A 16,398-nucleotide genomic window follows, 5' to 3' on the forward strand; every position below is an offset into this window, starting at 1 on the left:
TGGACCTCTCCATCTCCATTAATGACGACCGACTTGACACTGACATTTTTTACAAACCCACCGACTCCCACAGCTACCTGGATTACACCTCTTCCCACCCTACCTCCTGCAAAAATGCCATCCCATATTCCTCCGCCTCCGCCGTATCTGCTCCCAGGAGGACCAGTTCCACCACAGAACACACCAGATGGCCTCCTTCTTTAGAGACCGCAATTTCCCTTCCCACGTGGTTAAAGATGCCCTCCAACGCATCTCGTCTACATCCCGCACCTCCGCCCTCAGACCCCACCCCTCCAACCGTAACAAGGACAGAACGCCCCTGGTGCTCACCTTCCACCCTACCAACCTTCGCATAAACCAAATCATCCGCCGACATTTCCGCCACCTCCAAACAGACCCCACCACCAGGAATATATTTCCCTCCCCACCCCTTTCCGCCTTCCGCAAAGACCATTCCCTCCGTGACTACCTGGTCAGGTCCACGCCCCCCTACAACCCACCCTCCCATCCTGGCACTTTCCCCTGCCACCGCATGAACTGTAAAAGCTGTGCCCACACCTCCTCCCTCACCTCTATCCAAGGCCCTAAAGGAGCCTTCCACATCCATCAAAGTTTTACTTGCACATCCACTAATATCATTTATTGTATCCGTGCTCCCGATGTGGTCTCCTCTACATTGGGGAGACTGGGCGCCTCCTAGCAGAGCACCTTAGGGAACATCTCCGGGACTCCTGCACCAATCAACCACACCGCCCCGTGGCCCAACATTTCAACTCCCCCTCCCACTCTGCCGAGGACATGGAGGTCCTGGGCCTCCTTCACCGCCACTCCCTCACCACCAGACGCCTGGAGGAAGAACGCCTCATCTTCCGCCTCGGAACACTTCAACCCCAGGGCATCAATGTGGACTTCAACAGTTTCCTCATTTCCCCTTCCCCCACCTCACCCTAGTTCCAAACTTCCGGCTCAGCACTGTCCCCATGACTTGTCCAGACTTGTCCTACCTGCCTATCTCCTTTTCCACCTATCCACTCCACCCCCCCCACCTATCACCTTCATCTCCTCCCCCACTCACCCATTGTACTCTATGCTACTTTCTCCCCACCCCCACCCTCCTCTAGCTTATCTCTCCACGCTTCAGGCTCTCTGCCTTTATTCCTGATGAAGGGCTTTTGCCCGAAACGTCAATTTCGAAGCTCCTTGGATGCTGCCTGAACTGCTGTGCTCTTCCAGCACCACTAATCCAGAATCTGGTTTCCAGCATCTGCAGTCATTGTTTTTACCTTTTTAAACTCCACAAATAGCAGTGTGATGACCAGGTTACCTAGTTGAGTGATATTGATTGTACAGTAAGTATAAGCTCGACATTGGGGAAAATATCCTTGATCAGTTTCTTCAAAATAATTTCAATTCTTGTACATCCGAAGGTCAGCACCAGCTCCATAGCCAAGAAAGCCCAGCAGCGTCTGTACTTTTTGCGCTGGCTGAGGAAAGCCCACCCCCGACCCGCCCATCCTCACCACATTCTACAGAGGGTTCATTGAGAGTACCCTGAGCTGCTGCATCACTGCTTGGTTCAGAAATTGCACCGTCTCCAATCATAAGACCATACAACGGACAGTGAGGACAGCTGAGAAGATTATCTCCTCCGTCCATCACAGACATTTACACCACACGCTGCATCCAAAAGGCTAACAGCATGTGGAAGACCCCACAAACCCCTCACTCAAACTCTTTTCCCTCCTCCCATCTGGGAGAAGATACCAGAGCATTTGGTCTCTCATGGCCAGACTGTGCAACAGTTTCTTCCCCCAAGCCATCAGGCTCCTTAACACTGTATGATCAGACTCTATTCCATCTGAAATTCTTTGCACTACTTTGAATTGCTGCTAGAAAAATGTCTATCATTTATCATTCTTCTATTACACTGTAACGTGTATATTTTGCACTTCTTATGCACTTTATGCTGTGTACGATTGTGTAGTTTGTGCTGTCCATGTAGCACCCACTGTTCTGCAAGAATGTTGTCTCGTTTTTACTGTATCAGTTGTATTTGGTAGAAATGACAAATAAAAGCTTGTCTACTCTACTTCGGGTTTCAGTTTAACATTTTGCAGCACCAGGATACCTGCAGAGGTGTTTGTGCTCAAATCCTGGAGTCAGTCTTGAATATACACCTTTATAACTCTGAAACAAGATGATGACTGACTGACCCAGTGTGGCATGATAGATATTACAGGAAAGTGTAGATTCTGCGCAATACCCAGGAGCATCTTCAATGGCACATCTCAAATAATTCTCCCAGGTAATGTATCCCTGAACCAATGTTACAGAAATGGATTATCTCATCATTATCACATTGCTGTTTGTGATATCTTGATTTGTGCACATTCATTGCTGTATTTCCTACATTGCAGGCGGTGACTACAATTCAGAAGTATTTTGTTGGCTATAAGGTGTTTTGGGGATTCCTGAGGTCATGAAAATCATTATAGCTATGCAACAGCTTTTCTTTCTAGTTTCTATGTGGCATGTAATTGGATGAGTGTATATGTAATATTGGGAGTCTGTATATGTGGTATAGTACTGGATAAGTATATAATGAATAGGATGTGTGTATATTTTCTTAACTTCACTCGTGGGATGTGGGTGTTGCTGGCTGGACCTGCATTTATTGCCAGTCAGCAAGTTTCTCATGAGAAGATTGTGGTGAGCTGCAGTCTTGAACTGCTACAGTCTATGTGTTGTTGGTAGACCCAAGTTATCCTTAGAGAGGGAATTACAGGATTTTGACCGAGCAACAGCGAAGGAACGACAATATATTTCCAAGTTTGTGAGAAGATTTGTAGCTCGGGTGCTTGTTGTTGTGGTTCTGTTCGCCGAGCTGGGAATTTGTGTTGCAGACGTTTCATCCCCTGTCTAGGTGACATCCTCAGTGCTTGGGAGCCTCCTGTGAAGCGCTTCTGTGATGTTTCCTCCAGCATTTACAGTGGTTTGTCTCTGCCGCTTCCGGTTGTCAGTTCCAGCTGTCCGTTGCAGTGGTCGGTATATTGGGTCCAGGTCGATGTGCTTATTGATTGAATCTGTGGATGAGTGCCATGCCTCTAGGAATTCCCTGGCTGTTCTCTGTTTGGCTTGTCCCATAATAGTAGTGTTGTCCCGATCGAACTCATGTTGCTCGTCATCTGCGTGTGTGGCTACTAAGGATAGCTGGTCATGTCGTTTCCTGGCTAGTTGGTGTTCATTGATGTGGATCGTTAGCTGTCTTCCTGTTTGTCCTATGTAGTGTTTTGTGCAGTCCTTGCATGGGATTTTGTACACTACATTGGTTTTGCTCATGCTGGGTATCGGGTCCTTCGTTCTGGTGAGTTGTTGTCTGAGGGTGGCTGTTGGTTTGTGTGCTGTTATGAGTCCTAGTAGTCGCAGTCGTCTGGCTGTCTGTTCTGAAATGTTTTTGTTGTATGGTAGTGTAGCTAGTCCTTTGGGTTGCGGCATGTCCTCATTCCGTTGTCTTTCCCTTAGGCATCTGTTGATGAAATTGCGCGGGTATCCGTTTTTGGCGAATACATTGTTTCAGTGTTCTTCTTCCTCTTTTTGCAGTTCTGGTGTACTGCAGTGTGTTGTGGCCCTTTTGAACGATGTCTTGATGCAACTTCTTTTGTGTGTGTTGGGGTGGTTGCTTTCGTAGTTTAGGACTTGGTCTGTGTGTGTGGCTTTCCTGTGTACCTTTGTGGTGAATTCTCCGTTCGGTGTTCTCTGTACCATCACGCATGGGAGTTGGTTGTCCTTTTCTTCCTCTCGAGTGAATCGGATTCCTGTGAGTGTGGCGTTGATGATCCGGTGTGTGTTCTCTATTTCTGTGTTTTTAATGATTACAAAGGTGTCATCCACATATCTGACCCAGAGTTTGGGTTGAATTTGCGGTAAGACTGTTTGTTCTAATCTTTGCATTACCGCTTCTGCTATGAGTCCAGAGATGGGTGAGCCCATGGGTGTGCCGTTGATTTGTTCATATATTTGGTTGTTGAATGTGAAGTGTGTTGTGAGGCACAGGTCCAGTAGTTTGAGTATGCAGTCTTTGTTGACAGGTTCAATGTCCTGTTGTCTGTTCTGTATGTCCAGCAGGTTGGCTATTGTTTCTCTGGCTAGGGTTTTGTCAATAGAGGTGAACAGTGCTGTTACGTCGAATGAGACCATAGTTTTTCCTTGTCTATGTGTATATTGCTGATAATGTCCAAGAATTCCTGTGTTGACTATATGGAGTGTCTGGATCTGCTGACCAGGTGTTTCAGTTTCTGCTGTAGTTCTTTAGCCAGTTTGTGTGATGGTGTCCCTGGTAGTGATACTATGGGTCTGAGTGGGATGTCTGGTTTGTGCACTTTAGGTAGCCCATAGAATCTGGGGGTGTTGTTGCTTTCAGGTTTCATTCTTTGTAGGTCAAACCTGGTTATCTGTCCGTTTTTTTGTAGGTTCCTCAGTGTGTTGTTTATCCTATTGGTGAGCTGTGGGGTGGGGTCAAACTCCCTCTTTTGGTAGGTGTTGGTATCTGCAAGTAGTTGCGCTTTTTGGATGTCCTCTGTTTTGTCTAGGATGACCGTCATTCTGCCTTTGTCTGCTGGTAGTATGATTATGTTCTTATCGATTCTTAGTGATTTTAGGACTCATAACAGCACACAAACCAACAGCCACTCTCAGACAACAACTCACCAGAACGAAGGACCCGATACCCAGCATGAGCAAAACCAATGTAGTGTACAAAATCCCACGCAAGGACTGCACAAAACACTACATAGGACAAACAGGAAGACAGCTAACGATCCGCATCCATGAACACCAACTAGCCACGAAACGGCACGACCAGCTATCCTTAGTAGCCACACACGCAGATGACAAGCAACATGAGTTCGACTGTGACAACACTACTATTATAGGACAAGCCAAACAGAGAACAGCCAGGGAATTCCTAGAGGCATGGCACTCATCCACAGATTCAATCAATAAGTACATCGACCTGGACCCAATATACTGACCACTGCAACGGACAGCTGGAACGGACAACCGGAAGCGGATTTGGCGGTAAAGGAGACCAAAACCCCACCCCCCCGTGGCTGACTACTTCAACTCCCTCTCCCACTCTGACAACCACTATAAATGCCAGAGGAAACATCACAGAAGCACTTCATAGGAGGCTCCCAAGCACTGAGGATGTCACCTAGACAGGGGATGAAACGTCAGCAACACTAATTCCCAGCTCGGCGAACAGAACCACAACAACGATATATTTCCAAGTCAGAATGGTGAGTGCATGGAGGGGAACTTGCAGGGGGTGGTGTTCCCATGTATCTGCTGCCCCTTGTCTTTCTAGCTGGAAGTGATTGTGGGTTTTGAAGGAACTGTCAAAGGATCTTTGGTGAATTTCTGGATATGATGCTAATCAAACAGGCTGCTCTGTCCTGGATAGTGTCAAGCTTCTTGAGTGTTGTTGAAGCTGCTCTTATCCAGGCAAGTGATAAGATTTGAGAACTTGTAGGTGATGGACAGGCTTTGTGGAGTCAGGTGGTAAGTTGCTCACTGCAATATTCCTAGCCTTTGACCTATTTTTGTAGCTACAGTATTTATATGGTGGGTCCAGCTGATTTTCTGGTCAATGATAGCTATCAGGATGTTGATAATAGGGAATTCAGTGATGGTAACACCATTGCATGTCATTGAATGATGGTTAGATTGTTTCTCACTGGTGAAGGGCATTGCCTGGCATTTGTGTAGTTCAAATGTTACTTGCCACTTACCAACCCAAGCTTGCATACAGTCCAGATGTTGTTGCATTTGAACATGGACTGCTTCATTATCTGAGGGATCATGAATGGTGGGTAAAGTAGTGCAAACATCCCCACTTCTGACCTTATGATGGAGGCCATTGATGAAGTAGCTGAAGATGGTTGGGCTTAGGACACTACGAGAAAGTGAGGCTGGAGATCAGAGTCAAAGTGTGGCACTGGAAAAGCACAGCAGGTCAGGCAGCATCCAAAGAGCATGAGAATTGATGTTTTGCGTATAAGCCCTTCTTCAGGAATGTGATGGGGAAGGGGGCTGAGAGATAAATAGGAGGGTGGGGGTGGGGCTGGGGGAAAGGTAGCTGGAAAGATGTGATAGGTTGGAGGGGAGGATGGAGCAGATAGGTGGGAAAGATGATGGACAAGGGGCGGTGCTGAGTTGGAGGGTTGGATCTGGGATGAGTGGGGTAAGGGGAGACGAGGAAACTGGTGAAATTGATATTGATGCCATGTGGTTGAAGGGTCCAAAGGGGGAAGGTGAGGCGTTCTTCCTCCAGGCTCCGGGTGGCTTGGATTTGGCAGTAAAGGAGACCAAAACCCCACCCCCCCCGTGGCTGACTACTTCAACTCCCTCTCCCACTCTGTCAAAGACATACCACCCCCCAGCCCCACCCCCCATGGTAAGCACTGGTGCCTCACAGTGCCAGGGACCCCAGGTTCAATTCTGATCTTGGGCGACTGACTGTGTGGAGTTTGCATATTCTACCCATGTTTGCGTGGGTTTCCTCCCACAGTTCAAAGATGTACAGGTCAGCTGAATTGGCCATACTAAATTGCCCATAGTGTTAGATGCATTACTCAGAGGGAAATGGGTCTGAGTGGGTTACTCTTTGGAGGATTGGTGTGGACTTGTTGGGCTGAAGGGCCTGTTTCCAACTGTAGGGAAGTCTAATCTAATATCCTCCCAAGCCCCTCTCCACCCCATTTCTTGCCAATGGCCCACTTTACTGGTACACTGCTTTCCCATGACCAATTAGAATGGTTACCACTCCTTGTTACTTGTTGAAATCAGTAAGACTATGAGTTAAAGAAGATACATTCTCCCTCTCCTTTTTTACATCTAATAAATAAAGCAGTTCGATTGAAATGCAAAAACACTATTTGTTTATTTATAAAGTCTCCCTAATGATATTTTTCTCCTAGTTTGCTTTCGGCAGTGATTTAATTTTAAAGTTCTTCACTGGATCAGGACAACACAGGACTGTTGGTAACTTTCACCTTTCACAGGATCACTCACCCTGACATTAGGAGTCAGTGGAAGCCCTCTTCATTCCCCAAAATTTGAATGATGTAGTGTCTTTGGAAATTTGAAGGCAGAGTTAGATAGATTCTTAATAAGATCATTAGGTATGTGGACAAAGCCTGCCAGTACACCACCCCCTCACCTCCATCCTTGGCCCCAGAACTTCCAGGTGAGACAGAGGTTCACCTACCTCTCTTCCAACCTAGTTTACTGCATCAGGTGTTCCCGATGTAGTCTTCTCTACTTTGGGGAGACCAAACGTAAACTTAAGGAACGGTTTACCAAACATTGCAGCCGGGTCCGCAGGGGCCGACGAGACCTCCCAGTCGCTGCCCATTTCAATTCCCCTAACCACTCCCTTTCTGACAATGACCATCCTTGGCCTCCTCTATCACCGAAACAAACCACAGCACCTATTGGAGGAACAACACCTTATTTTCCACCTGGGCACCCTACAGCCCAGAGGACTAAACATTGAGTTCTCCAATTTCAAATAACCTCCCTCCCCATCACCCGACTCCCTTCCAAGCCCCTCCCCCTCACTGCCGCTGCTCCCTGATACCAAGCGGATTCATTCCTCCCATTGACCAACCAGGTCGTACCCGCTACCTGTCTTCACCTATCTCCACTTCACCACCCTGCCCCTGCCACTCCCTTTATCTGCAGCTCCCCCTTCACCCACCGCCAGTCCTGAAGAAGGGTTGCACCCAAAACATCGACTTCTACACCTCCTGATGCTGCCTGGCTCGCTGTGTTCTCCCAGCCTCCTGCCTGGCTAACGTGGACTATTCAGAGCAAGCATGATCTTATTACATGATGGAGCAGGCTTGAGGGGCTTAGTTCTGCTCTTATGTTGTATCTTTATACAACATTTGGAATGAAACGGAGGGAAACAATTGAGCTTGGTGTGAAGGTGGCAGGAAGTTCTGGAAGATAGGAGTCAGAGGTTGGACAGGACTGAAAGATCAGCGATACATTAGTTTTAGGTTTTGAAGATTAATTATATGGAACTTTGTTTCAGGAGTTTCAATTAGTACAGTGGAGTTTATTTTAGGGTACAGCTGTTCCAGTATGGAATAGAAACAATAAGATTTGATTCCATCACTTGGCACCTCAACAGGTTGTACATTGTTCTGATTTTCAAGAAGTTCAGAGTGTATTGAACTGCTTCCTCTGGGGGCATTTCCTTGTTTATTTTATTTGATTTATTAATACCTGATGCTCAACTGGAGCTCAGTTGGCAGGCAGAAGTCCTGTTTGAAAAAGCATGCTTCACTGGCCTGCATTACAGTGACTCTGTATGATAGCTGACAATCATTCTGTAGGTGACATTTTTTATTCTTATTATCTTTATGGACTTTTGGTACAAATATTTAGTAAAGCAACATTTAATAGGCTCACTATTTTGATCCAACAGCCTGTTTTGGAGAATGGGTGAGCATCTGAAGGAGTTAAGCTTTTCACTGCCTGGGTGTTTAATCTGTGTGAGAAACCACACCAGTGTCTGAATCTTCACACCATTTCCCTGTCTCTTTGTGGAGATGGTTCTGATGAAAAGCAATTCTGGTCTCCCTGCTGTGGGAAAGATACTGTTAAACTTGAAAGAGTTCAGAAAAGATTTACATGGATGTTGCTGAGGTTGGAGAGTTTGAGTTATAGGGAGGGGCTGAATTGGTTGGGACTTTTTCACCTGGACTGTTGATGAGGGGCATGGATAGGGTGAATAGCCAAGGTCTTTGTCCCAGGGTAGAGGAGACCAAAACTAGAGGGTATAGGTTTAAGATGGGAGAGGAAAGATTTAAAATGGACCAAAGGGGCGACCTTTTCATGCAGAGAGTGGTGCGTGTATAGAATGAGCTGCCAGAGGAGGTTGTGGAGACAAGAAAATTGCAGATGCTGGAATCCAAAGTAGGAGGCTTGAAGAAGACAGTAAGCCAGGCAGCATCAGGAAGTGGAGGAGTAAATGTTTCGGTGTAACCTTTCTTCAGGACTGGAGGTGGGTGTAAGAGGAGTTGCAAATAAAGGGATGTTAGGGGTGGTGGTGAGGTAGGGATAAGGGAACACAGGTAGAGGGTACAATCTAGTTGGTGGATGGGAGGAATGAATCCAGTTGGTAGCTGAGGGGGTGAAGGTCGGTCAGAGGAATGGAAGGGAAGGAGAGGGGCTGGGAAGGGATGGGAAGGGAGACTATTTGAAATTGGAGAACTCAATGTTGAGTCCTCCGGGCTGCAGGCTACCCAGGTGGAAGATGAGGTGTTGTTCCTCCTATTTGCAGTCTGATTCACTGCAGCAATGGAGGAGGTTGAGGATGGTCATGTTGGAATGGGAGTGGGAAGGGCATTAAACTAGTTGGTGACTGGGAGGTCAGGGTGGCTCCTGTGGGCCTGGCTGAGGTGCTTGGCGAAACATGCCCTGAGTTTGCGTTTGGTCTCACCGATGTAGAGAAGACCACCTCGGGGGCATCTGATGCACCAAACTAGGTTGGAGGAGGCGGGTACAATTACAACATTTAAAAGACATCTGGTTTGGTATGTGAATAGGAAGGGTTTAGAGGGATATGGGTCAAATGCTGGCAAACGGGACTAGATTAATTTAAGATATCTGGCTGGCATGGGCATGTTGGGCTGAAGGGTCTGTTTCCGTGTTGTATAACTCTACGACTCTAAAAGCTCCAGCAGCCTTCATGATGTCCCCACCCTTCTCACCCGCAGCTGTAATCTGGAACTCTGATCGCTGGCTGTTACACTGCTTCCAGTGCTGACTACCCTGCCTGTGCTTTCCAGCTCATCAGTTCCCAGCCACAATGGGGTCACCCTGACCTATAATCTCTCAAGTCAAATGTTCAATTCCCACTCGCCTCACGTGTTTTGAGGGGTTACTTCTGCTGCCAATGTGTGTGACAGGATCCGCACCATCACAAGGTGAGACTGATTCAAAGTGGGCTGACTCAGGGAGGTGGTGAAGGGGGTGGGAAACTGGAGTCTTATGGTCAAAAATGGTCAAATACTTTTACCCTTAGAAAATATTAGATCAGTTTCCATGTTCACAGTAAAGTCTGAGAATTATGTTTCGCCACACCATCTTTCCAACAATGAATAAGAATGGGTTACACCATTTGTTAAAGCACAAAGTTTGACAGAAATTAATTCCATCCTGACCTTAAATTTACCTGGACCATCTCTGACACCTCCCTCCCCTTCCTGGACCTCTCCAGCTCCATTAATAACGACTGACTTGACACCGACATTTTTTACAAACCCACCGACTCCCACAGCTACCTGGATTACACCTCTTCCCACCCTACCTCTTGCAAAAATGCCATCCCGTAATCCCAATTGCTCCGCCTCCACCGTATCTGCTCCCAGGAGGACCAGTTCCACCACAGAACACACCAGATGGCCTCCTTCTTTAGAGACCGCAATTTCCCTTCCCACGTGGTTAAAGATGCCCTGCAACACATCTCGTCCACATCCCGCACCTCCACCCTCAGACCCACCCCTCCAACCGTAACGAGGACAGACCCCCCTGGTGCTCACTTTCCACCCTACCAACCTTCACATAAACCAAATCATCTGATGACATTTCCACCAGCTCCAAACAGACCCCACCACCAGGGATATATTTCCCTCCCCACCCCTTTCCGCCTTCCGCAAAGACAATTCCCTCTGTGACTACCTGGTCAGGTCCACGCCCCCCTACAACCCACCCTCCCTCCTGGCACCTTCCCCTGCCACCATAGGAATTGCAAAACATGCGCCCACACCTCCTCCCTCACCTCCATCCAAGGCCCTAAAGGAGCCTTCCACATCCATCAAAGTTTTACCTGCACATCCACTAATATCATTTATTGTATTCGTTGCTCCCGATGCGGTCTCCTCTACTTTGGGGAGACTGGACTACTCCTAGCAGAGCGCTTTAGGGAACATCTCTGGGACACCCGCACCAATCAACCAAACCGCCCCGTGGCCCAACATTTCAACTCCCCCCTCCCACTCTGCCGAGGACAGGCAGGTCCTGGGCCTCCTTCACCGCCGCTCCCTCACCACTCTATACCTGGAGGAAGATCCCGTCATCTTCCGCCTCGGAACATTTCAACCCCAGGGCATCAATGTGGACTTCACCAGTTTCCTCATTTTCCCTTCCCCCACCTCACCTCAGTTCCAGACTTCCAGCTCAGCACTGTCCCCATGACTTGCCCTACCTGCCTATTTTCCTTTCCACCTATCCACTCCACCCTCCTCTCTGACCTATCACCTCCATCTCCACCTTCATTAACCTATTGTACTCTATGCTACTTTCTCCCCACCCCCACCCTCCTCTCATTTATCTCTCCATCCTGCAGGCACTCTGCCTCTATTCCTGATGAAGGGCTTTTGCCCGAAACGTCGATTTTCCTGCTCCTCGGATGCTGCCTGACCTGCTGTGCTTTTCCAGAACCACTCTAATCTAGAAATTAATTATGTTTGGAGCATAATGTTATACACTATAATTTTTAAGTTTCATATTCCTACCAAATTTGAGTTTGTAAAGCAGCTGATTCTGATGTTAGAACAATGATTAGACTTCAAAGGTACTTCACTGCAAGCACCAAAACATAAGTGAGGACATCTCAAAGTCATAAAGGGCAATATAAATGTAAATTCGTCCACGGCTGGAGTGTCCTGTTCAGATCTGAACACCACACTTCAGGAAAGATAATTGACCTTGCAGAGGAATCGTACAGATTAATGAGAATGATGCTAGGCTAGTAGTCAGAAAGGGGTCGAGAGTGTGGTGCTGGAAAAGCACAGCAGGTCAGGAGCAGGAGAATCTACATTTCGGGCATAATCCCTTCATAAGGAAGGTTCTCATGAAAGATTACAGACTTCCAGTGCTGACCAGAACTGTTGTGTTGTCAGCCTTTTCTGCTCTAATTTCAGATTTCCAGCAACTGCAGTATTTTATTTCTGCAAGAAACAAAACTTGAAAAGTCAATCATTACTTGATTAAAAGAACACGGAATAGTACCTTCATTAACTAGTGTCAGCGAATACTTAACAACAACAGCTTGAAGGCATGCATCCTTTATCAGCCAAACTGCAGTTTTTGTCCGAGGTGTAACTCAAAGTATTTTTATTTTATGCCCATGTGTGTTTTGTTCATCATTACAAAGAATGCTGGTGCAATGCAATTGAACACATTTCATTTTGCCCACATAGCACCAAAAATAAGAATCGCTAGGGTATACAATACATTACAGGCAGAGTAAAAGTCCTTTTAATTAAACCAAAGTACTGTTGATCTGAAATAAAAACAGGAAGAGTCTGAGAAACTTAGCATCTGTGGGGGTGAGAGTGCTAATAGTAGAAGAGGAGAGATATTGATGCATAATAGGTATTAATGGTAGGTGTGAATTGTAGAAAATAGGTCAGGTCTATTGAGAGCAAACCCATTCAAACAAGGTAATGGGGAGTGGGGTGGAAGGTCATATAATCAAAATCAAGGGCAGCGTTCATGGTCTGAAGTTGTTGAACTCAATGATGAGTTCTGAAGGCTGTCAAGTGCCTAAGTAGAAAATGAGGTGTTGTTCTTCTACCTTGCAATGGGCTGTACTGTAGCACTGTAGCAGCCCGAGGACAGAAATGCGAGTTCTTTCTTTCTTCCTCAAACATTACAGATGCTGTACACAAACTGTGGAAACCTTACAGGGCTACACAGCACAGTATATCTTAAACAGCAATGGTGCCTGGACAGGGAGGGTGCTAATGTTAATGCTAGGTAGTGAGGTTGTAAAATAGTCTCCATTCATCAACTGATGAGCACAAAATTAGAAACAAGATCAGAAATTGCTGGAAAAGCTAAGCAAGTCTGGCAGCATCGGTGGAGAAAAAGCAGAGTTAATGTTCCAGGTCCAGTGATCATTCTTCAGTTCCATTGTTGTGTATCTGACCCAATGGTTGGGAATATCTTTTGCATTAATTAGATGCCATGAGTACTCATTAACACCCCAGCCATTAGAAATTCATTCAGAGGTACAATCTTGTTGGGTAAAGATGGGCAACAAATCCAACTCTATAGATGAAGTTTGTACCTAGCATGGTAGACATCATTCCAGAAACGATCCAGAAGACAATTTTGATGGTCTGGAATACTTAATACTGTACTGTAACCTATTATGGATACAATTGTTTCCAAGAAAAATGAACGCTTACACATTAGAATTGCACGTTACAACCATCCTAAAGCAAGTGATGTTAATGACTTTCCTCTTACCCTTTTTGTGGGCAGTAGACAAGAATCATAGAATCCATAGAGTGCAGAAAGAGGCCATTCGGCCCATCGATTCTGCACCGATCCTATGCAGAGCATCCCATGATGTTGGGCTGAACATGATGCCAAATTAAACTAATCCCTTCTGCCTGCCCTTGGTCCATGTCCCTCAATTCCTTGCATATTCATATGCTTACCTAAAAATCTCTTAAAGCCCCCTTTGTATCTGCCTTCTCCACCATTCTTGGTAGTGTGTTCCACAATCCTACCACTCTCTGTGTAAAAACACTTGTCTCTCACATCTCCTTTGAATTTTCCGCCTCTCACCTTAAATGCATGACCCTTAGTTTTAGACATTTCAATTCAAGAAAAAAAGATTCTGACTGTCAACCCTATCTTGACCACTCTATGTACTTGTGTGACCACCTTCAGGGAGCTAGAGACTTGGACCCCAAGATCCCTCTGTACATCAACGCTGTTCAGGCTCCTGTTTTTAATTCTATACTCTTCCTTAACATTTGATCTCCAAATATCTCCACACTGGCATAGATTAAACTCCATCTGCTATTTTTCCACCCATATCTGCTACTGACCTATACTGCACTGTATCCTTTGACAACCTTCTACACTGTCCACAAATCCACCGATCTTTGTATTGTCTGCAAACTTACTAACCCATCCGTCTACATTTTCATCCAAGTCATTTATATGTATCACAAACAGCAGAGGTCCCAGTACGGATCAACATTAGTCACGGACTTCCAGCCTGAAAAAACCCTTCCACCCTCTGCCTTCTATGGGCAATTTCTGATCCCATGCATCTTAATCTTCTGGATGAGTCTACCATGAGGGACCTTGTTGAAAGCCTTACTAAAATCCATGTGGACAACATCCACTGCTCTACCCTCATTGATCACCTTCGTCACCTCCTCTGAAAATTCAATCAAGTTAGTAAGACATGACCTGCCCTGCACAAAGCAATGACGACTGTCCTAATTAAGCCCTTATTATCTATGCCCTTCATAATTTTACAAACCTCAATAAGGTCACTCTTCAACCTCCTACACTCCAGTGAAAAATGTCCCAGCCTATTTGTATAACACAAATCTTCCGTTCCCAGCAACATCCTCATAAACCTTTTCTCCAATTTAACCCCCACCAATTTAATAATATCCTTCTTATAGCAGGATGACCAGAACTGCACACAGTACTCCAGAAGAGGCCTCACCAAAGTCCTGAACAACATCAACATGATGTCTCAACTCTTACACTCAAAGATATGAGCAATGAAGGTGATTGTGCTAAATGTTTTCTTCACCATCCTGTCTACCTGGGACATAAATTTCGAAGAATTACATACCTGAACCCCTAGGACTCTCTGTTCTATAGCACTACCCAGGGCCCTACCATTAATTGTCTAAGTCCTGCCCTTGTTTATTTTACCAAAATGCAACACATTGCATTTATCCAAAGTGAACTCCATCTGCCACTCCTCAGCCCATTGACCTAATTGATTCAAATCTGTTTGAAATCTTAGATAACCTTCTTCACTGTCCACTATACCACTAATTTTGGTGACATCTGCAAATTTACTAACAATGCCTCCTGCATCCTCATCCAAATCATTTACATAAATGACAAACAAAAGTGGAACCAGTACCTATCCCTGTGGAACACCGCTGGATACAGGTCTCCAGCTCAAAAAGCAAGCCTCTACCACAATCCTCTGTCTCCTATTGTAAAGCCAACTTTATATCCAATTGGCAAGTTCCCTGAAAGCCATGTGATCTAACTTTACTAATTAGTCCATCACGCAGAACCTTATCAAAGGCTTTATTAAAGTTCAAGTAAATAACATCTACCGCTCTGCCCTCATTAACCCTTTTGGTTACTTCCTCAAAAAAGTCAAGTTTGTGAGACCCAATTTCCCACATACAAAGCCATGCTGACTTTTCCTAATCATACTGAGCCAAACTTCTACCTCTTTCCAAGGAGCGTCCACACTTACTCTCAAACAACAAGATTCTGTCTGTGCTTTCTGATAAGATGCAGCAAATTGATGAGAAATAGGATGAGAGTCGAGGATAGATCCTGGTGGGATACCACAGGAATACATTAGAATAATACATGTCCTCATTTTGTTTGTTTTCCCCTCCCAATTTATGCTGTGAATTGTGCTGAGTGAAGAGAGGGTAAACGTTGCAGGACCTCATCCTGAGGTAATAGCTACTGTGTTTCCAAACAACAATCCGCTTGTTGCTCTCATTGAAATTATTAATTGTCAAGTGACAATATTGTCTTTCTTCTTGTTTAAGAAACCAGCAAACCTGGAGCCACATAAGTTGAAATCATTACAATTCAAACAACCTTTCTATAACTATGCATTCAGACTTGACTATAAATCACAGAAAATAATTGGGAGCCATCTACTTACACAAGGAACCAGTCACTGTCAGCCTTACTTGAGTTATGAACTCCTGTTCAATTTCCTCTGAATATTCGCTCCCATGTTACATGAAAATGAATGAAAAGAACATGCATTTATATAGCAACTTTCAAACCTTCAACACATTCCAGAAGTTTTTACAGCTAGTTTTTTTTTGAGTATATTTAGCTTAAAATGAGGCAAACACCACGCCCAATCCGTACACAACAAGTTCCCAAACAGCAGTGAGATAGTTTCCCAGTTTTGAATGAAGGTTCCATGTTCTAGAGGAACTTTCTTGCAAAGCTGGCATTCAGTGAGTAACACTCTTGCCTCTGAATTGGAAGGTTCTGATTTCAAGTTCCACTCCACAGACTTGAACACATAACTGACTCTGACAGTTCAATGCATACTGAGTGAGGGCTGCACCAGTGTGGGTGCCACCTTTCTGATAAGATTAGGTTAGACTTATTTATTTATTGTACAAATACAGTGAAAAATGTTGTTTAGTGTCACCACTGTCCAGCACCTTCTTGAAACACAGACAAAAAAAAAGCAAGCTGCCAAAAAGTGATGAAAATACTTAATTTTTACATTTCCTTCTTGCTATGGCTCACAAGTATCATTGTCTCCACAGTCACTGCCAC

General features: G+C 45.4%; 1 long non-coding RNA gene and 1 pseudogene across 3 annotated transcripts in view; one reads left to right on the forward strand and one right to left on the reverse strand.

The window, feature by feature from the left end:
* Positions 1–16,398, forward strand: part of LOC148141534 (uncharacterized) — a 29,104-nt gene that overhangs the window by 4,115 nt on the left and 8,591 nt on the right. For 2 of the 3 annotated variants that reach the window (XR_015752470.1, XR_015752469.1), the window contains exon 2: positions 9,789–9,998. This is a non-coding gene — a long non-coding RNA (uncharacterized LOC148141534). Of the gene's footprint in view, positions 1–9,788; positions 9,999–14,510; positions 14,619–16,398 lie in introns of all 3 variants that reach the window. The other variant, XR_015752471.1, reaches the window with a different exon arrangement.
* Positions 2,920–4,060, reverse strand: LOC148141535 (uncharacterized; annotated as a pseudogene).

Source organism: Chiloscyllium plagiosum, unplaced genomic scaffold, assembly GCF_037043375.1.
Source record: "Chiloscyllium plagiosum isolate Xiang-an unplaced genomic scaffold, Cpla_swu_hap1 HiC_scaffold_32, whole genome shotgun sequence".
NCBI lineage: Eukaryota > Metazoa > Chordata > Chondrichthyes > Orectolobiformes > Hemiscylliidae > Chiloscyllium > Chiloscyllium plagiosum.